Source organism: Monodelphis domestica, chromosome 6, assembly GCF_027887165.1.
Source record: "Monodelphis domestica isolate mMonDom1 chromosome 6, mMonDom1.pri, whole genome shotgun sequence".
In the NCBI taxonomy this organism is placed as follows: Eukaryota; Metazoa; Chordata; class Mammalia; order Didelphimorphia; family Didelphidae; genus Monodelphis; species Monodelphis domestica.
In genome coordinates this window covers 167,666,741-167,690,763 of record NC_077232.1, presented here as the reverse complement: position 1 = coordinate 167,690,763, position 24,023 = coordinate 167,666,741, and the positions used below count along the sequence as shown (strand labels likewise).

General features: G+C 34.0%; 1 long non-coding RNA gene across 1 annotated transcript in view; it reads left to right on the top strand.

Annotated features, from left to right (window-relative positions):
- LOC103103536 (uncharacterized) overlaps nt 1-22,654 on the top strand; it is a 41,692-nt gene extending 19,038 nt beyond the window's left edge. The window contains exons 3-4 of the long non-coding RNA XR_468866.3: nt 20,853-21,003; nt 22,504-22,654. This is a non-coding gene — a long non-coding RNA (uncharacterized LOC103103536). The remainder of the gene's footprint in view (nt 1-20,852; nt 21,004-22,503) is intronic.
- The last annotated feature ends 1,369 nt before the right edge of the window (nt 22,655-24,023 follow it).

Below are 24,023 nucleotides of genomic sequence, written 5' to 3'. Positions count from 1 at the left end.
GAGTAGTAGCTGTCTATTGTAGTTTCTTTCTTCTTTTTCTGTTGTTTGCTCAAATTCACCCCTTCCTTACTCCCCGTATTTGTCTGTGCTCTTGTTCCTCTCTTTTTTTTGTTTTTTGGGGACTTCTATCAGTCTCCCCTCTTGGAGCATTAACAGAAGATCTCTTGGTGTAATCTCTTGGGGAGGTTGTTGGGGATTTGAGCTTTCCTGTCCTCTGGAGGCTTTTGATTGGCTTAAAGTCCAGCAGTCAGTGAGGATGGGTGGGGAGCCTGGGCTTCCCTGCATTCTGGAGACTTTTGATGGGATTGAGTTCAGCTTAGTTGGGCTGGGTTTACTCTGACTTTGAAACTTCCTGGACGGCTGGAGCAAATATGGAGGATCTCCAAAGCTCTGGCCAGGCTGCCAGGTCTATGATCCTTCTAGGCTGCCATCTTGACTCCTCCTCTAGGTTTCTGTTTTTTCAGAAGGCCCTACTCTCTAAGGGGGGAGGTGTGTGGCCTCCCTGGGCTCTGAGGGCTCCTGATGGAATTAGGTTCACCTGGTTTGGGCCAAATTATCTCTGAAGCAAAAAAACCTCCTCCTCCACAATCTGTGTTGAATGCCTGGAGACTGGCCCAGGTTGTTTTCAAGGTAAGCCCTTCACTGGCCCTGAGTTTTCTGTCCTTTCATTAGCTTTGAGGGCTCCTGATGGGATTGGGTTCAGCTGATGCCCTAAAGCTGGGACCTCCCTTGAGACTCAGATGGAAGGACCCAGACAGAAGGCTACAGGCTTCCCCCTTCTCTATATATTTCCCTGCTGTCTGTGCTGGGCACCCCGGAGACTGGCTCAGGTTGCTTTCAAGGTGAGTCCTCAGAGCCCTGAGGTTCCTTCTGCTGCCGTGGGCTCAGCACTTTGGGTTGGGGGGGGGTGGGTCCTGGTACCTTCCTTTTGCCTACTCCTTAGATCCGAGTGATCTAGGGTTCTGGCTTTTGGGGTGCAGTACCTTTTGATCCAGGTCCAGGAGGAGGGTTTCCCAAGTCTATCCTGTTGTTCAACTTGAATTTCAGTGTCCTAGGAGCACTCCATTTGTGATTGATAAGGAAGGGTTTCCGAGGTCTGAATTTTCGCTGCTTCTACACAGCCATCTTGACTGGAAGTCCCAAGTAGTACAATTTGAATCACAAACTTTAGCCTTTTTATCCATTGATGGAGAGAATTTATACTTGTTTCTTCATATGGAAACATCTTATATCTAAATCCTTTCACTTTTCAAACTATTTTTATTGCATTCATTTTGTCTTATGAACACAATGATAATTTCGCCTACTATATTTTTTTCTAGGATTTTCTTCTCCATTTGCAATGCATACTTGCTTCCCTTTGCTTCATTATCAAACCAGACATGTGCCTCCTCCTGCAGATATCTATCCAAATACCCCCCCAAATTCTGATAAATTATACTACTGGTATTTCACTGAATGCCTACTTTTCATTGTTGAATTGAAAAATTTCAAGACTTAATCACACATAATATTTCATGAATGCATATCTGCATTATCTTCCCTTGAGGACAACATTCCTTAAGTGGAATAAGGAACCATGTCTTAAATGACTTATGTATTTAACTTCAACTAAATGCAGTTACACTAAGCATAGGAAATGATCAATGAAAAAATGATTTGTCATCAAAATATTCAAAAGACCCTATGCATATACTAGACAAATAGACACAAACAAAAACTTGTGCTCCAAAACTAATTTCAAATGATAGCACTTTTTGAATATTCTTTTTCTTCTTCATTCTTCCTTTCCCTTCCTTCCTTTATTTTTCATTTTCCATTTCCTTATTTTCTTTCTCTCTTCCCTCTCTCCCTCCCTTCCTTTGTTCCTCCCTCCTTCCCTTCCTTTCTCCTTCTTTCCTTCCTTTTTTCCTTTGTTCCTTCCTTCCCTCCCTTCTTTCTTTCACTCTTTATTCTCTCCATCCTTTCATTTTACTATGGAAGTACATTTACAAGATACTTTATAGACAAAAGATTGGTAATATAATAATTATTATTATCTCTCTTATTTTTATTTTGAATTATAGAATGATGATAGCATATATCCATGGTAATATAACACTTCACGTTTACCATATAGCTTTCTTCATAATAACTCTGTAAGATTTCTGCTACAAATTGTAATATTTCCACTTCCATATGAGATAACTGAGGATCAATTTAATGCTACTGATAACAATACTACTAGAATTGCCACTAAACAAGCAGCTACTATTCACAATTAATTAGAACACTAAAGTTACAGCCATTTCCTCATCCATGGGAACCAGGGAGTGTAGGCATTATTTTATACAAATGGGGAAATGGAATGTCTGGTTCATTAACATTCATTTATCTATCACAGAGCTTGAGCTTATCAGGTTATCAAGTTAGAAAACCCATTTTTAGCAAAAAAAAATCATTTGAATTCATTCTGCATAAATGTGTCCCTATATACTTTTATTGCAAATTGAAAATAATAAATGATGGAAAGTGTTTTGTGATCATATAAAATGAGCAAATAATGTTATTTTATACCTATTCTTTTAATGGCATAGACAAGAGCATTGACGTATATTTTTCCCAAAGGCATATACGACATGCATACATTTTATCTTACTGTAACTTTCCTTCCCTCCTCCTCACCACATTGGGTTACCATAGCATCCCTAGGGAAGCCTTCAAATATCTTACCTGGAAAATATTTTCCTCTTACTCCAAACTTATCTCTATATGCACAGCTTCATACATTTATCTCCCTTACTTTCTATTTGTCCTTTTTTTTTCACTGATGCTGAAATGTAAGCACATAAACCCCCACCTCCAAATGAAGGGAAAAAAATCAATAAATGATCAAGCACTAACTGTCACCGTATGGTTTCTGCAGCTTTGGTGGCAGGGACATGATTTGGCAGCTTGCTAGCCTAGTTTTCAAGTTGCTCTTCAAAGTGATGCAAATTTGTAGACAACTGGGAGTTCTGTCTTGGAATCTTGGTGACATGTATTCACCAGAGATCTTATATTTGGCAAACTATGCCATCTCAGTGAGTGGTCCATTACCTTTCTTTCCTAGATTAGATAGAAATAAATATATCTACTGATTTCTATAATCACATCATAAGATAACACTTATATTTTAATTTGCTAATCATAAATGCATGGGGAAATATCAATTTTATTTATTAATGCATATCTATGTGAAATATTATAATATTAACATAAATATTACTGCTACTATTATTTCTACTTCTGCTACTAGTAAATGCAGATATTCCAAGATCAGATGATAAATAATTTTAAAATTTAAGGAAAACATTTGGATCAAGCATCTCAATTCACAAAGCAATAATTAAGATTTACGAAATGTCTATGTCACTGTATTCATCAAAAGTAACCATAAGTGATCTAACCTGCAATGAACTTTTGAAATAGCAAAGATACAAGAATGAAATAGAAAGAATGTCTTTGAATAACATCCATGTGAACTTAAATGGCATCTTGGCAAAGTAACACTCGACATTTAGCTGGTTGTGGTCATTTGTTTAGAAAAACAAGGGGATTTTGTTAAAGTGATATGAAATCAAGTACATTTTCACAAGGAAATAGAGAATGGTAATTCTTAAGGAGGCTCTATCAATTGGTGCATATCATGCAATACAATCATAGAAATTGCTTTATATCTCTGCAAGTTCCAAGAAATTTGTTTACTGCATGAAAAAAAAAATTGGTGACCAGAAACTCATTATCCATTAAAAAAAAGAGATGACAGTTGTTCATAATACAAACACAAATGGTAAATATACTTGAAAAGTGAGCAAATGAATGTTATTAGAGCCTGAACACTATGCTAACTGAGGTTGGTCTTCTTGACATAACATTATCCAGTAAAAGTTCAAGAGTGTTATGTTGAATAGAATTCTCCAGGCTCAATACATGTTTTACAGATCATCTGAAATGAAAAAGAAAAATCAAGATATAAAGACATAATGGGGAAAAAGAAACTAATTTGGAACAGGAAATTACATAGCATGCCTGTTGATCAGAGTTGTAACAATGATGATTTCAATGAGCATATAGAAAATAAGTTTGCCATCTAATACAATTATCCACTCACATTAAAAAATGTAGTCATATCTCCTTGCACAAGTCAAAAGAACATGAGATTTAAAAGATTAATAGCAGCAAAATATCATTGCAAGCTGTCCAAAGCCAATTTATATCTGAATATCATATAAATAAGAAGATATATATCATCGCCATTATCATCATCAGCACTACCACTATTATATCAATCACTGTAATCCAATTCTATTATTCAAATTCAAAATGTCATTTTATCCATCTGTGCAGTAAGTCATAGATATAATAATAATAATAATGATAAGATGGAGAAGAAGAAGAAGAAGAGAAGGAAGGAAGGAAGGAAGGAAGGAAGGAAGGAAGGAAGGAAGGAAGGAAGGAAGGAAGGAAGGAAGGAAGGAAGGAAGGAAGGAAGGAAGGAAGGAAGGAAGGAAGGAAAGAAGGAAGGAAGGAAGGAAGGAAGGAAGGAAGGAAGGAAGGAAGGAAAGAAGGAAGGAAGGAAGGAAGAAGAACAAGAACAACAAGAAGAAGAAATTGACATGTAGGTGGTGCAATGTATAGAGTACCAGACTTGAAATCAAATACCAAAGTTCAAATCCAACTTCAGACACTAGCTCATTGATCCTAAGTAAGTCAAGCTCTCCCAGCTTCAGTTTCCTCATCTGTAAAATGGAGATGATAAAAGAATCACTTTTCAGGGTTATTGTGAGTCTCAAATTATATAATATTTGTAATAGTCTTTGCAAAGCTTAAAATATGCTATATGCAAATTACTTAATAATGAAATTATTATAAAGATAGTAATGATGATGACATTGATGATGATGATCAGAAGTCTTAATTGGATGGCTGTGGATCATATTGTTGACAACAGTGAAACATAAGATTCAACACATGCATGCCTTTGGCTCAGTTTTGGTTCATTTACCTCATCTTTCCTGACACAGATTTCATTACATGTAAAATGAGGTTGCTGATGTAGACAGCTTCTTTGGATTACTTTAAATTCTCTGATCATCCATTAAAATGTAAATATATTATATTGCCATGCTTAAATAGACATAATACTCGTGCATACAATTATGATTTCTTCACTTATAATGAAATCATTTATATCCTTTTGACTGGTTGTATAAGACAGAATAATTGTAAAACCTTCAGGTATTCAGAATAATTATACTTAAGAGAAGATAAACAACTTTTCTATAACATCTTTTTATGGGAACAAATCTATTTCTTTAAATCTATTTCTAACTCTGTTTTTCCTTCTTTTGGGAAATGTAAATTGCTAAACGTGATGTAATGCAATAATTTACTATGTGAAAATTTTTCTACGTATTATTAATTCTATCAATTTCAATCTTGTCCAATTCTTCATGACTCCATTTGGAACTTTTATTTTCATTTTTTATTGTCATGAAAAACACAATTCCATATGGGACATTGTTATAAAAGCAAACTCTTATATAAGAAAATCTTCAAAATAAAACCATAAATGCACTGTTATTAAATATGATTCCAACAGTTCTTTCTCTAGAGGTGAATAGCATTATCCCAGATCAGTGCATTGGTAATTTTATTACCATGGCACTGAATAAGTAAATTAATTTAGTAGAATTATTTTTATAATATTTACTTGACCTGCTTATGAGTAATTAATATTTTCCAACTATTTAGATTTGTTATTATTTGTGTGAAGAGTGTTTTGTAATTGTTTTCATATAGTCTCTGGATTTGTCTTAGCAGGTAGACTCTTAATTAATTTAAATTGTCCATAATTTTTATTTTAATTTATCTATTAATCTCTTTTCTTCTAATCCTTATTGGTTATACATAGAAATGCAGATGTTAATGTGAGTTTATGAAACTTGGCTCACATTGTTAATTGTTTCAAGTTTTTACATGATTCCTTAGAGTTCTTTTAGCATGCCATCATATCATCTGCAAAGAATAATAGTATTTTTTCCTATTGCCTTCATTATTGACTATTTGTATTCTTTCAATTTCTTTTTTTTTCTTATTGCTATAGCTAGAATTTCTAACAATGTTACATAATAATTACAGAGTGAGACTATAACTATTTTTGTATAAGTCTTTTTCCTTATTATTTCTTTGGGGTACAAACCCAGCAGTGGTTTGGCTGGGTCAAAGGGTAGGCATTCATTTAAAGCCCTTTGAGCATTTCTATTAGATGAGATAATTTTCTTTCTTCTTCTTCTCCTCCCCCCCCTTTCTTAGGATATTCCTTTTTTTTTTTTACCAGTATCCTAACAAAATTGATTTACTTTCTTGCTCTTTTTTGTGTGGAATCATTTTAACTCCCCTAATAATGTTAAAGTTCTTTGTCTTCCCATATGGGAATATTTATTATGAATTCTCTTTTGTGTTTATCTTCCTATTCAGCTATTGTCATTTCATCAGGAATGCTAAAATTTTTCTTTCTTTCTATTTCTTTATTCTTTCCTCCACCCCCCCCCATCCCCATGAATGATTATACACATTTTTGGTTAAAACCTATTCTTACCTTCTAGAATATAATATACTAAGATCTCTACTCCTTTAACATAGTTCCTATTAAATCTTGTGTAATCTGTAAAATGGTGTCACAATATTGGATCATTTCCTTCCGTTTGCTTGAATTATTCTCTCTTTGACCTGGAGCTCAGGAATTTAGGTATGTGGAAAAGAGAGAAGTTATAAGAGAATTTTATTTTTAAGACAAAAAAAAGGGAGGGATGTGGAGGAGCAAATTTCCAATGCATTCCTTGCAAATTCTCTTATAACTTCTCTCTTTTCCACAGGTATAATATTTTAGAAATTTTCTTTTGGGGATGACTTTCAGATGGTGATAAGTGGATTCTTTCAATGTCTATTTACCTTTGGTTTCTAGGATTTTGGTGGTGTGGGATTATACTTTTTGATTTTTTAATTGTAGTGTCTATGGTATTTCTTTGATCATGGCTTTTGGATAGTTAAACAATTTTTAAATTATCTCTGTTCAAGCTATTTTTTATTTAAGTTATTTTTATTGATTACATTTCACATTGGCCTTTATTTTTCATTTTTTTTCTATATTTCATTGTTTCCTCATGTTTCATGCAGTCATTAGCTCCCACTTAACCAATTCTTGTTTTTAATGAATTATCTTATTCAATGAGATTTTATACTTTTCTTTGCATTTGGCCAATTCCATTTTTTAAAGAGACATTTTAATCAATAAAGGTTTAATCCCATTTCCCATTTGGCCACTTATTTTTATATTTCTTAGTTTATTTAGTAATTTTTGTGCCTCTTTTGCCAAGTTATTCTTTTATCATATTTTTTCTTTTGCTTTTATTTCTCTACCCATTTTTCCTGCCATTTTAGTTTGTTTTTTAAAATAATTTTATCTCCTGGGAATTCTTGTTGGACCTCAGCCCTATTCACCCTTTTCTCTGAAGCTTACCTTATGAATGTTTTGACATCATTGTTTTCTTTTGTTGTGTCTTGATCTTCCTTGTCACCAGAGTAGATTTTTATGGTCAGATTCTTTTTTTTTTAATTTTTGCTATTTTTTTTTCCATTTAATGTCTTGAATTTGAAATTCATGTTAAAGTTGGGCTTCATTCCCAGAGTAGGGAGTGGAGGGATCTGTCCAGGGTTCTGTTTTTTTGCACTACTGTTTTCATAGCTAATTCTGAGGGTTTGGAAATCATTGGTCTCAAAATTGATGAGATTTGAGTAGATGTAATCATTGCTCTCCTGGGCTATGTTCTGGTTCTTATCCAGAAAGATTTCTTTTCCTTTGGGATTTCAACTGCGACTTCCTATCTCTTCCCCTACTACCTTAGTATCACAAATTATACTTCTCAAATCTTCTTCTCCCTTTTGGTAAAATTGTGGTCCTCTCTACTCTTAAATTGTGACCCCAAAGTGGATGTAGTCAATGAAGTTGCTAAAGAGTCTAGTCCTGTAGAGAGTACTATCACAGAGGTCCACTGTGTTTTCTTTCTGGCCATTTTCCAGGTACCTTTACCATTTCTGATGTAAGAATTCCTAAATCTGATACTGCCTTTGTTGCTACTACGTGGTCACACTACTGATGATGGATATTCAAAGTTGTTTTGGATTTGAAAAATGCCTCATCTGAACTTCTGTTGACTATTCAAGTCCTATCCATTGATTTCTTTGAGCATTCAATAAATTAGAAGTTTAACTGATTTAGATGATTCATGGCCAAAAGGTTATCTAATAGACTAACAGGATATTCAAAACAAGTCAGTAAATTCATAGGGCCATAAATCTAGAGCTATAAGCAACCTCAGGGACAAACTTATCCATTATTTTCATTGTACATATCAGTAAACTGAGGCCTAGGGAAGATAAATGACTTTTTCAGGATTACATAGTTTGTTATACAGACAACATATGAAACCAGGTTATTTGGCTTCAATGCCAAAGCTTTTTCAGGCACTGTAAAATTGTTACCAAATTGCAATTGATACCATTGTCCACTCTTGGATTCCTTCTATAGGCATTTGCATCATTCTAGTGCTTAAAGATTTGCTTCAAGTTCTTTTATTTAAATTAAACATGACAATTTCATTTTAATTATGATGTCTCAAGTACATGCAATTTTTAGTGGCTTTTTACTCATGCTACTTCTTTTTATAGAAATATATTATTCTTTGTATCATCTATTTCTCATTTTATTATTTTAGACTTTAATTTGAGTGGAGGAGATACTTACTCTACAAAAATGTAATCCATTTATGAAGAGAGAACACTTTACTTTTTTAAATTTTTTTTACATTATTTTATTTGGTCATTTCCAAACATTATTCATTGGAGACAGAGATTATTTTCTTTTCCTCCCCCACCCCCCACCACCTCTCCCATAGCTGACATGCGATTCTGCTGGGTATCACATGTGTTCTTGATTCGAACCCATTTCCATGTTGTTGGTATTTGCATTAGAGTGTTCATTTAGAGTCTCTCCTCAGTCATATCCCCTCATCACCTGTAGTCAAGCAGTTGCTTTTCCTCAGTGTTTCTACTCTCACAGTTTGTCCTCTGCTTATGGATAGTGGTTTTTCTCCTGGATCCCTGCAGATTGTTCAGGGACATTACACCGCCACTAATGGAGAAGTCCATTACATTCAATTGTACCAGTGTATAAGTCACTGCTCCTGGTTCTGCTCCTTTTGCTCTGCATCACTTCCTGGAGGTTGTTCCAGTCCCCATGGAATTCCTCCACTTTGTTATTCCTTTTAGCACAATAATATTCCATCACCAACATATACCACAATTTGTTCAGCCATTCCCCAATCTATGGACACCCCCTCATTTTCCAGTTTTTGGCCACCACAAAGAGTGCAGCTATGAATATTCTTGTACAAGTCTTTTTCCTTATTAAAGCACTTTACTTTTAACATCTGCAAATATGATTATGATTACATTTTCACTTCCATCTTGATTTCTCACTTTATTTTCAGGACTGATTCAAAATCCCTCATACTGAAGATAATATGGAAATCCATTGCACTGTATATTTGTTTATTTGTGATTGCAGTAGTAAGAACAGACTGATTATGAGGACATTGTATTTAATGACAACCTTTTTAAGGCAATATTTCAATGCCCACTTAGTTCTTGCCAAGGAATATAGCTTTCTACCTACAGCTGTGTGACCTCAAGTTTCTTCTTACTACATGAAGAGAGAGTGACCTGGGCAGTGAAGCTAAGTAGTTTACCTCATACACTATGGTAAGGCAGTTATGGCAGCATGCATTCACAGCAGTCAATTTGTGGAGTCAGAGATAGGAATATTCCCTTCAAGGTTAACTTTAGGAAAGTGATAGAAAAAAAAAGGGGTGGAGAAGACCTGTTTCCTCATTCTATTCTTATCTTTAGAAACAGAATGAATAAATTAGGACAAGACTCTTCAAGTCAATAATAATGTAAAGGAATAAATTAACTTTTAAAATTTGAACAAGCTTTAAATTTACTTGCTATTACAGTAGATTCTCAAGTTCTCCTATTTTTAAAAAGTTAGCTATTTATAAAATTTCTTTGAATGTTACTCTTTCCTCACTGTTCTCTACATTTGTTACTTTTGACATTTACTAATTCATGCAACATATCTATAAAGCAACATTTTGTCCCTTTATGTTGATGGCTTTGATTTATTAAAAACTTTAAAAAAGAAAACCTCTAAGTGATGTAAGGTACAGAGATACAGAACATTTTAAAAGGCATATCAGTGATCAGAAAAATGTATACATCTAAGTGCTGCTGAATTTAGAGTCTGGAAGAATTGAATTTAAATCCTGCCTCAGACAATTACTGGCTATTTGACTCTTGGCATATCCTAAGATCTGTCTTCCTCATCTACACAACTAGGAGTATAATAGCACACCTATTTGAGAGAACAAATGAAATAATATTTTAATGGATCTAGAACAATACCAGATCTATCATACTACCTAAATATATATATATTTTTAATTGAAGGCTTTAAAAGCTAGTATCCTTCTTATTAGAGTACAAATGTGCTTGAATATTATACATCTTGGGAAAGCAAAAAATGCATCCAGTCAGCTGAATGATTCCTAACTCAGATGTTTGGCATTTTTAACAAAATATTTTATTTTTATCAAGATATTCAAATGTTTATAGTTTGTAACTTAGGTGGAATATGGAAAAGACAAACATTTCCAAACTCCATGCAATTATTTACTGTAAAATTTAACACTTATTCCTCTATATCTGGACTTAGATCAGACATTATTAGACCATTTACAAATTATAGGCATACATAATCTCTTAAGGCACTAAAAACTTAACCTGGTGTTCAGGATCTTCAATCACATGGCCCTGAATCACACTTCTTGTCTTCTCATAGCAGACTTCATAAGCTCTGCCTTCCAGAAAGACTGGATTATGTACTATCCCCTTTTATTAGCTTGACTTCATCAACTTCCTTGGCTTTTAAAAATCCTATAAAATCACTGATTAGTGATGCTTATTAGTGCAGTGTATCTAGAATAGAATTGCTTTAAAAAGAACCCCCTGAGGAGATTAATGGTATGTTCATGTAATGTTTATCTCATTTGTTTATAACATAATATATAATAATTAATCTCATTTTATTTATCATAAATAAATAAAGGCAATAGAAACAAAACAAAGTAAAAGAAGTACATCTTCTCATTATTTTACTTTGTCACACCCACTCTTTCACACACAATCTATTTAAAGCTATTTTAAAGTAGAAAAAGCCCTAAATTTAATTATTTCAATGGATTTGTGAAGCCCCAGTGAGAATCTTCTCTATTAATGAACTTAATAGTTTATATCATTTAATGTAGTATTTTCTGTGTAGAGACTACCATTGTGGCCAATTAGAAAGAATTCAAGCTCTACAAAAGGAGAAACTGGCTTCAAATTCTACCTCTGAACTGTAATACCTATATGACTCTAATACCGTGTGTGTGTGTGTGTGTGTGTGTGTGTGTGTGTGTGTGTGTCACATTTTTCTCTCCAAAATGAGAGTCCAACTAGATTGCTTTTGAGAACTCTTCCAAGTCTGAATCTATGATCCTGGATTCTGATTCTAAACTATTTAATATGTCACCTTTTGGAAGGTAGAATGCTTCTTAATCTTGGCAGCATTTGAATTGTCATCCTAAATAAACTTTGTTATACAACTAACCAAAGCAGACAGAAGAGTTCATATAAATTTGCTTATTTCCTGTGCTCCCCCTAGAAAGTCTCTTCATACAAGAAATGTGGGTACTACTCAGTAAACAAGCCTCCTGCATAATTTGTTTGTGCTGAAATGTCAAGTCAGCTGACTACAAAGCAGCGGGAAGTCATTATTTGTGTAAGGGCTAGATGAGCCTGGCACCATGCAAACACTTCCTGATGTATCAACAAACCGTATGGCTTTTCCCTGCAATCAAGTTGACAAATGCTGGCAGTCGGACTCCGCATGAGTACAAACTGTTTGTAAATGCCTGTTTGTTTGGTATAGTAGGTTTCTGATATTTCACAAGTAATTCTGGGAGACATCCTGACTCAGTGTGATTTGGGAGTGGGAGATCAGGAAAAGTTGTGCTAAGAGTGAAATTAAATTGGTCTTTGGTTATCAGTTTATTTTGTTTATTTTGTTTATACCCCTGGAATTTTCATTCTTATAGGAGAGTAGTCACATTTATTATTTTGAAGTTTAACCCTATCTTTTGATACTTACATCTCTGAATCTGTCAACATTTTAGAATAAGGACTCCTGGGAGGACAGCATGACATAATCTGTAATGGTTCTCAGACATTTCTGGGGAAAAGAAGACAGACAGGTGAAGATGAAGGAAGAAGGGAAATGGTTCAATGTGTGGACTTCTCTTCTCTTGAGACCATTTGGGGTAACAAACCCACCCACATATATATGTATGTATCTGTGTATATGTATGAATGAATATTTTGTTGTAGAGTGGGTTTCTAAAATAAATGCATTCTTCATTATCTGCTCTCTCATCATTAATAAATTGGTCTATTTCCTCAATTCTTGAGAGGAATGAAAGAATCATTTTAGGGAAAGAATTTGGCTTTGAGAATGGGATCCTCGGGGGAGATTGGAAATATAATTTTTTTCTAGTATTTTAAGGACTATCAGTAAGAAAAAAAATATTTAGATTTGTTTTATGTAGATATCAAGGACATAATCAGAACCAGTGTCTGGAAGCTGGAAAGGATGAAATTACAGCTCTAGTGAAGAATAATTTAATAATACAAGCTTTCCCAAAGTAGATTGAGATCTCTAAAGAGCTAATATTTCCAGTGACTGAAGAGCTTGAAATAAAGACTGGATGATCAATCAAAGGGATTTAAGAAAAAAGAATTCCTACATCATGTCTAGTGTGTATACCTTGCAAGATGAAGATTCTTTGATCTCAAAAGAAATAAGTGACTTGAGTAAGAAGATCTAAACACTAAATAGTGGAACCTTCATTCCTTTCATAACACTATGCAAATAAAATCAGAATTCTGACTATATAAATTACCCTAAGTAACCCAAATAAATGTTTGGTAAGTCAGGTCTTCCTGTGACAAAACTTGAATAAGATGTTTTAAATGTTATGAGGTAGTTAAAAATGAGGAAGAAGGAGACTTTTTTTAATCAATTTCAAGTCCTTTCTGTAGTGACAAAACTCTCTCATTGGTTATATAAAAAAATTAAGCATTGACATTAGAAAAGGGAAAAGGAAATTCAGTGATAAGATTTACTTTAAAAAAAAGTTTTATTGCAGGATATTTTTAGGACCAGACAATTGGTGGTACAGTGGTTAGAGCACTGAACTTGCAATTGATCAATCAATAAACATGTATTAAGTGCCTATCTATTAAACTATCATTAGACATTTACTAGCATGATAGTGATGAGAAAGTCATTTAAACTACTTCAGTCTCAATTTCTTCAACTGTAAAATGAGTATAATAATAATAATACTTAAATTGCAGGATTATTGTCAGGATCAAATGAGCTAAACTTTGTAAACACTTTTAGCATGATTTAGGTCCATAGTAGTTATTATTTAAATGTCTGTGCCTAGAGAATGGAAGATCTGAGTTGAAATCTTGCTTCAGACACTGAGCAATTACTTGACCTGTCTGCTTCAGTTTCTTCAACTCTTAAATAAGGATAACAACATCTACCTCATATGGTTGCTATGAAGATAAAATGAAATAATATTTATAAAGTGCTTAACACAGTGACTGACACAAGGTACATATTTAATAAATGTGCTTCCCACGCCACCGTGTCCCTAATGAGGCAATGATGTGGCAACTATTAAGACTGTAGTGGTATTGCAGGTCTAAAGATGAAATACTTTTTAGCTTGCTCATTTTTATTATTTAAAAAATTCAATCTCTAATGAGGTCTAGAAATGCTTCCTTTATATGCAAACATTTTTTCTATGATGATCTAAATGTATTTAATGTCCTTCATATCTCTTTTAATCATTTCTTATTTTCCCTTTTGTTCCGTCTGATATTTTAATTGCCACATTTGATTAGTATGATTTTCCTGATAATAAATTCTGCCCAAATTTCCCATTAAAACCTCTGTCAAACTTTCTTTCACATGTACTTTTCATAAAAATTAAAAGTATGTAAACATATGTACACATTTATGTGTATCTGTATATATGTATTTATTCATAGATGCATGTAGTTGTATTATATACTTTCTATTGAGTTTTGATATGTCCTCTGTTTTATGTGAGATGTAATAGCATTAACATTCATGATAATGATTACTAATTGTGTTTTTCACTCCTCTGATCCTCTTATGCTTTTCTCCTCCTTTATTCTACCTGCACATTTATAGTAATAATAATAATGGTAAACAAGATGAATATGCTTGGCACTATTAAAATATAATTGAAGGTTTATAGCCTACTGCTTTCTCCCTGGGATGGTGAAGTGATAGAGTGGGGTAGATTTCTGGCTCCAGAGTCAGAATTCATCCTCTTTATAAGTTCAAATATGGCTTCACTTTTTAGCTATGTGACCCAGTACAAGTCACTTAACTATATCTGTCTCAGTGTCTTGGTCTGTAAAAAGAACTGGAGAAAGAAATGGCAAGCCACTCCTGTATCTCTGGCAAGAAAATCCTGTTGACCCTTAAAAACCAAAGAGGACAGTTATTCCATACCCTGAAAACCAAAAGAGCCACTATACTCAGCCAAATTGTTTATTTCTTTTAAAAGAGAGATATCATAAACATATGAGGCATGAAGGTCTGGATAGACCCAAGCACCAGAAGAAGGAAAAGGCTACAGCCTTTATAGTGTTTTAAAGAAAAGAGAAGGTCTTTTGGGACTGAGCAACAAGGGAGAAATTCTGCCCAGCAATAATAAATGTTTATCAACTACTTGGAAAGTAAACCAGGATGTGATTCCAATAAGATAGAAGGGAACAACCTTGCTATTGTTATATACAAAAGTTTTGAGACTGTTCAGGGCAGTCAGAACCTTTCTAGTGTAAAAACATTGCAAAGTTATTTTCAGGCCATATGTTATTATTTTTAGCAGATTAATCCCCATATTCCAGGGTCATTATAAATATCACAAAGCTATTAGAAACTTGTCGTGCCCTCCTAGGGCAGCTCTCCAGCCTCTGACCCTCACCTGACACCCAGCTCTCACTTGTGGCTCCCAGTAGCTGCTAGCATGCGGCAGCGGCCACACCCCGGGCAATGGCTTTGACAGGCCGGCTAAACCTTGTGAGGGTGGCCATCAGGTCGTCGTCAACCCCTGGTGAACCAGGGCTTTGCTCACCCAGCATGGGAAGACTGCTTAGGCTGAACAGACAGAAGAAACCAATAAGAAGGTTCAACGGCTGAGAGGGCGACACAGCAAGGCTCTGTGGAGTGCTTAGGGCATGTTGGAGCACAGAAGACAACACGGCCATCCAGTGCAGCTGAGGAAGTCTCCAGACGTAACAATTTTTTTCGTGCCACTGGACCCAGGCTTCCAACGCCGAGAGAGTGGGACTATCTCTGTGCATTGACTTTTCCATTTGAATCTCCTTCACACACAAGTGTCTTTGTGCACACTCATCTATCATAGACAAAAACGCACAAAGACAAACATCATCCTCGGTTTACCAAGAGACTACTATTAATCCTTGATAACCTCAAATGTAGTCATGAAGAGCTGGAAATGTCTAAAAACTCAAAACAGCAACAACCTATCTTCTCATCTCTTCAATTTTTGATGAAATTTCAAATTATTTTTCTTTCTCAAGTCAATTTCTTGGTCACTTGTTCAAGACAGAACCTTCTACTATATTTGATTATTTTTTTCAATCTCCATAACTGTGAAAGAGGAAGTTGCCTTTTTTTTTAAAGTGTAATTTGTGGTGGGAGCAGCTGTGTAGTATAGTACATAAATTACCAAAGCTGGAATTTAGAGGACCTGGGTTCAAATCTAGTCTAAGACACTTCTTAACTGTGCTCCTAGGCAAATCACTTATCCCTTATTTAGTTCTTACCTCTTCTGCCTTAGTATCAGTTATAAGACAGAAGGTAAGGGTTTAAAAAAAAAGTTGTAATTGGGAATTTATACTACCTTCAAATTGCATTATGGTTCTAATAGATCTGAACATTTTTCTTCTATGACTTATTAAAATTTGAAATCTATTTTTTTGTTTGATAGTGGATCTCAGAAAGTCTGATGATTTAAAAAATATCTTTATTGGACCTATTTTCCAGATTGTTTATATTTGTTATCAACTTTGCATTTTCTTCTTTATTTTTTTTTCTTTATTCTAATTGATCATGTGGTATCTATGGTTTACTATATAGGTAGTGATGGACAATAACACATTTGAGAACATATGTTTATTTCTAAGACTGTAATAGAATGATGGAAGTATATTACAAGTCATATTTCCTCCCCAAAAGGAAAAAGGCAGAGGATGAGCAGAGATGTATAGAATATTTGATATGAGCCAATTTATCTATTTGAGACAATTTTTAGAGACATCACAAATGGTTATAAAAAGTAATAGTTCTCCCAAGATTTCTGAACTGAAATATCAATACCTCTAGTAGGATACAATCATATTTTAATGCTACTAGACAATGCAAATAAGTGGTAATAACATTTAGTGTATTTGAACTTGACCAGATACTCAGATACTTTCATCATAAATACCTAATAGCTAATCTTAAAAGCACCTGAGATTTTAGTGAACTGAAAAGTCAATATTTTAGCAATATTATGGCAGCTCAGAACAGTAACATAATCTTTGAATTCATTAAGGGACTCAAAGGAATAAGAAATAAAGATATGGTTATACAGGTGAACTCTTAGTGGGGTTACATATAAATTAATGTAAATCCTCAATACTATATTTTGGGGAAGGATATTGATAAGCTATAGCATATTTGGAGAAAGTAGACAATAATAAAGGATTGTTAAACCAAGCCACATTAGAATGGTTTGAGGAAACTGGGATGATGAAATTGGATAGTAGACTTCTAGAGGTCTAAAATAGTTGAGCTTTCACATTGAATTACTTAGCATTATGTTGCTTAGACACAAAGGACAGAAACAAATTATGGATTATTTCAGATTTTTCTGTGATGTAAATGAAAACTTCTTTTTTTGTTTGTTTAGTCTCTTTTATAAACTTTTTAAAAATTACATGTAGAAACAATGTTTTGAAAAGTGTTATCTGACATTTTGTAATTTAAATTCTTCTCCTTCGCCCATCCTCTTCTCTTCTTGGAGGTAATAAATAGTCTGATTTACATAAGACCAGTACTTTCATGCAATACATATTTCTATAGCCTTCAGCCTGTGAAGGAAGGCATAGATCATACAGATTAGTCAATATGACAGCAAAGGAAAAAAATACATGTGTAGGGGATGTGGCAAAATTGGAACACTATTATATAGCTGGTAGAGTTGTGAATAGATCCAACCATTCTGGAAGGAAATTTGGAATTATGCCCCCAAAGCCTTAAAGGAATACATACCATTTGATTCAGCAATACTGCTACTAGGTTTTTACCCCAAAAAGATAGTAATGAAAATTGTTTGTACAAAAATATTCATAGTTGCACACTTTGTGGTGATAAAAAATTGGAAAATGAGGGCATGTCACTGGATTGGGGAATGGCTAAACAAATTGTAGTATATGATGGTGATGGAATACTATTGTGCTATAAGGAATGATAAACTGCTTGATTTCCATATGAACTGAAAAGGCCTCCATGAACTGATACAGAGTGAAATGATCAGAACCAGGAGAACATTGTACAGAAAACTGAAACACTGTGGGACAATCATATATAATCAACTTTGCTACTGATAACAATACAATGTTCCAATACAATCCTGATGGACTTATGAGAAGGAATACTATCCACATCAAGAGAAAGAACTGTGAGAATAGAAACACAGAAAGAAAACATTTGATTTTTCACTTGTTTATATTGGGTATTGGATGTGAGTCGGTAGAGCAAAATACCAATTTAACATCTCTTTCCAAACAAGCGATCTTATAAACATAAGTTTAAAAAATAGCACAGAGAAAGCTTTGCTCTTTACCTTACTGAGTATCAACAAGAATTCAAATCTAAAAGAGGGAAACACTAGCTTACCTAATACACTAACAAATTCCATGGTTTCTGTTTTACTGAATATAAATAAAATTACTCCTTTGATATGATGAATTTCACCAACTGATCCTATTTGGTGATATCACTTCATTTGAAATGTTTTAAAATATGAATTAATGAAATCCATACACATTGAAGTATGATGAATTTTTTGAAAAAAGATAAACATTCAACAGTGATTACCTTATGACATTTAAATATATTGGCATCACATTGAATTACTTTATTAACCAAAATATCATAGTTTAATGGATCTATAATTTCATCTAGGTAGAACTCCCTATACTGGTAAAGAGCAAAGCCATTTAATGACTGCTTTTGTTATCCACTTTTCTCCATGGTCTTCTACAAATCTTATCTACAGTATTTAACTAATAATTTTGAGACCTTTCTTTGGGGATGTCAATAGTTCATGGATTATTCCACAACATTATTTGAGATACATCTTGTGCTCTTATGACTTTACTGAGGAATCTCTTTTTCTGATTATACATCAGTGTTGTATTTTATAAAAGTCTGCACACAAAATATAATTTTACATGCATGCTTATCTCCATTGTCTTTTTCATCACCAGGATAGCGTATGCTTCTCAAACTAGAGTTTGCCATAATTCAAAGCTATTTAGCATCAACAATAAAATGTTAAAGTTTTATATATGCATTTATATGTTTATGTGGTGTGAAGACTCTTATAGTCTTTGGAAGCACTGAACAATTTCCTTTGGAAGATGAGCCAGTTTCAAAGGGGATAGTTAATGTTGACAATAATGAAGTCCTCCAGACACCCCTGTTTGGGGAATGATAATGTACACATTACACTAAGCTCCAGGATACTATATAAGATCTCCTCAATGATACCATTAATATCAGTGGCCAGTCAAAAGTAATTGGTTTAATGATCTCTATGGTAATAAATGAGTGGATTACAAATACATACTGCCCAGATTTATGATATCCAATTGGGTGAACAAATGGATTTGTCCCAAAGTATAAATACCTGGGGCAAGAACTGCCAATCATCAATGACCTTAACCAGGAAATGAAAAAGATGTTCTCTGGGCTGATCCTAAGTAAAACCATTCCTTTGATTGCTAGATTCAATAGTAGAACAAAATAATACACTTAGAGGTTAATACTTAACAAAAGATTTTCTTATCCATAATGTAAGAAAAATATTCAAAGAATAGGCATTAAAGGACACTTATGGCTTATTCAGATGAGTGATAGTTAATGCCTAAGTTACTTATCCAAGTCAGTCAACCAGGTGTCCAAAAGCCCCTGGAATACCATATGTACTTTGTACTTTGTACTCAAGGAGTGATGAAATTATGTCAACAACCTAAGCCATTAGTTCCTGGATACAACCGAGGATGGTTCAAAAAGCTTTTAAGAGAAATGAACCTAACTTTCAGGGGTTAGGGGTTAAGATATTGTTCCTACCGCAGAGGTGGAGCCACATAACTGCATTTGGGAAATGTCACAGCACTTTGATTACTAATCTTTTCCTTGCCAGCTAAATCTATCTACTTGTATTATTATTTTCCCACTGATACTCTGTGTCTAAACATTATACTGAAATCACAGAAGAATAAAAATGTCATACATCTTAAAGAGAAACAGAAAAATGCATAAGCTGTGATACAAAATCAGCAATGATGTACACAAAAATAGTTTAAGATATATCATCAAAAAAGTATATGTGCCAGGAAAAAGCAGAGAAACTATGCAGAGGAAATTTGGGATAACAGAAAATCAGTACAGATGTTTCATTGATGTCCCTGGAATGTAAAAAGGACCCCAGTGTATTAAATGGATAATGCATGAAGAATTTGTGGAGGGATATAGATAGAATTTTAAAGGATGAGAAGTATTGGATAGATTAAAAACTGGATTGGTAGAATGAGCAACTCACACTGAATATATCATCAATTATGTATATAGGAATATATCTTGAACATAGGCTACATATCATCAGAGATAGGGCACTGGTAGGTTGATTGTGGTTCTTCATACTAGAAGAGAACCAAAATGACATCATTATGTAAGAGATCAATGTACAATATTGGTTGATTGATAAGACCAGTATAAGCTCAGAATGCTCTATTGCAAGCTGGACACAAGCCCATATATATTTGAAAAGGAGATATCTCTGATTTTATATATCACAAGTTTCTTTTGAGCTACCACAATTAAACTCATGGAGTATGATGCCTTCTTTGATATGGGTATGCCATGCAGTAATGTCCTGTGTAAGTGTGTCTCATGGCTCATAATTAGATCAAACTTTTTTTCAGAGAAACCTTAAGGGTGTCCTTGTATCCATTCTTCTGACTTCCATTTTTGTACTTACCATGTGTAAATTCTCCATAAAATATATATTAGGCAAAGTGTTTTTGGCATTTGAGCAATGTGGCCAGCAGCCCATCAGAATTACTGTCCCTGAAGTAGAATTTGAATGCTTGGCAATTTAACTCAAGAGAGGATCTGAATGTCCAGTAACTTATATTGCCAGGTGATCTTCAATTGCCTTAAGACAATTCAAATAATGTGATTCAGTTTCCTGCCATACCTGCTTTCACAGGTAGATGCATATCAGCTCTACAGATCCTTCAGTTTGGAAAGAAACCCAATATCTCTTCTCTTCTTTGGAGTCTCCAAAACACTGACCTAGCTCTGGCAATGCATGTGTCAACCTCATCTCTGTGTATAATCCTGAACAGTATATGACCAAGGTAAGTGAGCTTATCTGTAGCATTCAAAATTTCTCCATTTCCTAAAGTTGATGTCTCCACGTATGGGTGATGTGATGCTAGCTGGTGCAAAACCTCTGTTTTCTTGGTATGAATTATGAGACCCAAATTAGCACAAGCAGCAAAAGTAAATTGATCCCTACTCTTGTATCTCAGTCCCAAAGGTTAGATTGAGTGCACAGCCATCTGTGAATAAGAAGTCATGCACCAACTCTCCTTCCATTTTAGTCTTGGCTTGTAGCCTTTTTTTTTTTGTAAAGAATTTACTTTCAGTGAGTTAGTTGATGCTGATGATGTTTTTGTCTTCATCAAAGACATATGACAGCATTACTGAAAGCATTATGCCAAAAAAATTAGGAGCAAGCACACAACCCTGCTTCATTCTGTTGGTGACTGGGAAAGCATGTGAGCATCATCTGTTATCTATAACCCATGCAAGCAAGCTGTGATGGGGCTGAGAGATGGACCTCACAATGATTAGGAAGATGATCTTAGTCTTGGTCACCTAAGGTGCTATGACCTTTAGCTTTGCACCACTACAAATATCATGTGTATGAAAAAAATATATTCCCCAAGAGATAATAATGTTTGGATAAGAATCATGCAATACCAGATCATAAGAATGCAATTTCTAACATTACACAAATCAATGAAAAGATTTATGGTCAATACATATTAATTGTAATATGATACCAAAGATAAACTTTTTAGTATTAGAAATATAAAGTTGTTATATATGTAACTGATAAAGAAGGTAAATTTGTCATGTATTCAGAATAAAGGATGGTTCAGGTGCAGTTTGAGTGCTGCCCCCATGACTGAAATACTAAAGTCACTGGTGGAAGATGTCAGTGTTTTTCATATAATCTGGGGACTGAGAGGCCTGAATGATTTATAAAAAGACATGGACAAGAATCTTTTGGAATATTAAGGGTCCTTATTCCTTCAGACTGCACCAGTGGAGACAGTAACATTAATGAGGACCTTATGTTCCTCTCTAAAGTTCGAATGATAAACCATATATTTTAATATGACTGTCTTCTCCTTTTTGTTTTTAGGAGACAGTCTACCTAATCAGAAAAAGCAGAGAATATTTGAATTTATTCACTCTGTCCAGAGAATAAAAGATCCTTAAAAGCAGGATCTACTTCACTTTTGGTTTACAGCTCTAGTATTTTACATAGTACTTGGGGGTATAGTAGGCATTTAATACCTACTTGTTTATTAATTAACTAGTAATCTTTCTCCCCCCCCCTACTATGAGGAGAATAGGGAATTTTTTCCACTATTCTCATATTAGTTTGAACAAATATGAAGATTGCCCAGTACCTACTTGGCAGGCATACTTAAGCCATGTGAGATTAACCTCACAACAGGTGAGAAGGTAGTTACAGCAATACAAAAAATTAGATTTGTGGCCCATAAGATACACAAACATATTTTTTTTTGGCATGCAGCAACCCTCTTCTATCTCTGTTTCAGGTGAATCCCTCTTTAAACAATGATTGTCAGAGATCTCCCCAGCACAGGGGTGTTCATTGCCACAGAATCCACAGCTTGAAAGATACATGAGTATCTTGAAAAGACAAGATATGATATGCCCCTTAAAATAATAAAAACATATTGGGAAATAGCTAAAGTCTGCAATATGATTATAATGGAATACTATTATGCCATAAGAAATGACAATCACAAAAAAAAAAAAAAACCTGGAAATACTTACATGAACTGATGTAAAGTGAAGTGAGCAGAACCAGGAGAACATTGTTCACAGTGATAACAATGTCTTATGATTAACTGAGAATGATAACTATATCAACAAGGCAAGGATCCAATACAACTACAAGGGACAAAAAAGCATATCCATCACCATAGGAGGAACAGATGGAGTATGAATGGAGACTGAAACATCTCATTCTTCACCTTATTTCTACCATGAATTTTTCTTTAGTGTAAGCAATATATATCTTCAAAACATGACAACCATGGAAATATGTATTATTTATATATGGTATATATTCATATGTTTTTATGTATATAACTTATACCATAATATAAACATTACTCACCTTCTTGATGAGGGGAAAAGTGGGAGAGAGTGAGAAGAGAGAGAGAGAGAGAGAGAGAGAGAGAGACAGAGAGAGACAGAGAGAGAGAGAGAGAGACAGCAAGTGAACCTGGTTTGAAAATGTCAGAAAATCAATATTAAAAAGTGAATTGACATGTAATCCAGAAAAATAAAAACAAAAAGTTGATAAAAAAATAATAAAACATAAATGTGCCTCCCCAGATGAAGGTTAACAAGATTATAAGGTCATATTTACTTCTACTTGGAGATATGTCAAAACAACTGTCAGACAAAAGTTATTAAGGTAGAGTTAAGCACAAGTTAAAAACAAACAAAAAGTTGATGTTTCAAAGTCTCTAACACATGGAAATACACAGATGTGTTGTCATGCCTGAAAACGCTTCTGCTAACACAGCTGTCACAGGTCCATCCAAATGAAACCTGAAAGATCAATTCATTTAACATTTTTACTAGTGGATAAGAAAAAAACTAACAAATATATTAACAATAACAACATCCAGAATTTCTGAAAGAAACTATGCCAGGCGAGTTTTTTTATTATGTGATAAGATATTTGTAAGAATGTTACCAAAATCTTTTTAAAGGTGTTGAAAAAAATATTCACAAATAATCTCATGTAAAAGTCTCTACACAATAATGACTTGTACAAAAGAAAATATTATGAAAGGAAAAGTTGAGAGGATGTTAATATAATTTGCAAAAGGGATATATTTATACTACTAAAAAACTGATCATCCTTCTGAACCATCTAAAGCAGGTAAATAAAATGTATCATTGTCAAATAATTTATCTTGATTATTCAAATTCTATATATTCAAATGGATCTGTGATTCCATTTCTAAGAGAACAAATTGCAGCACATTTACTTGATATGAGCATTGTTCATATTCTTCAGAAACATACATAAAGGTTA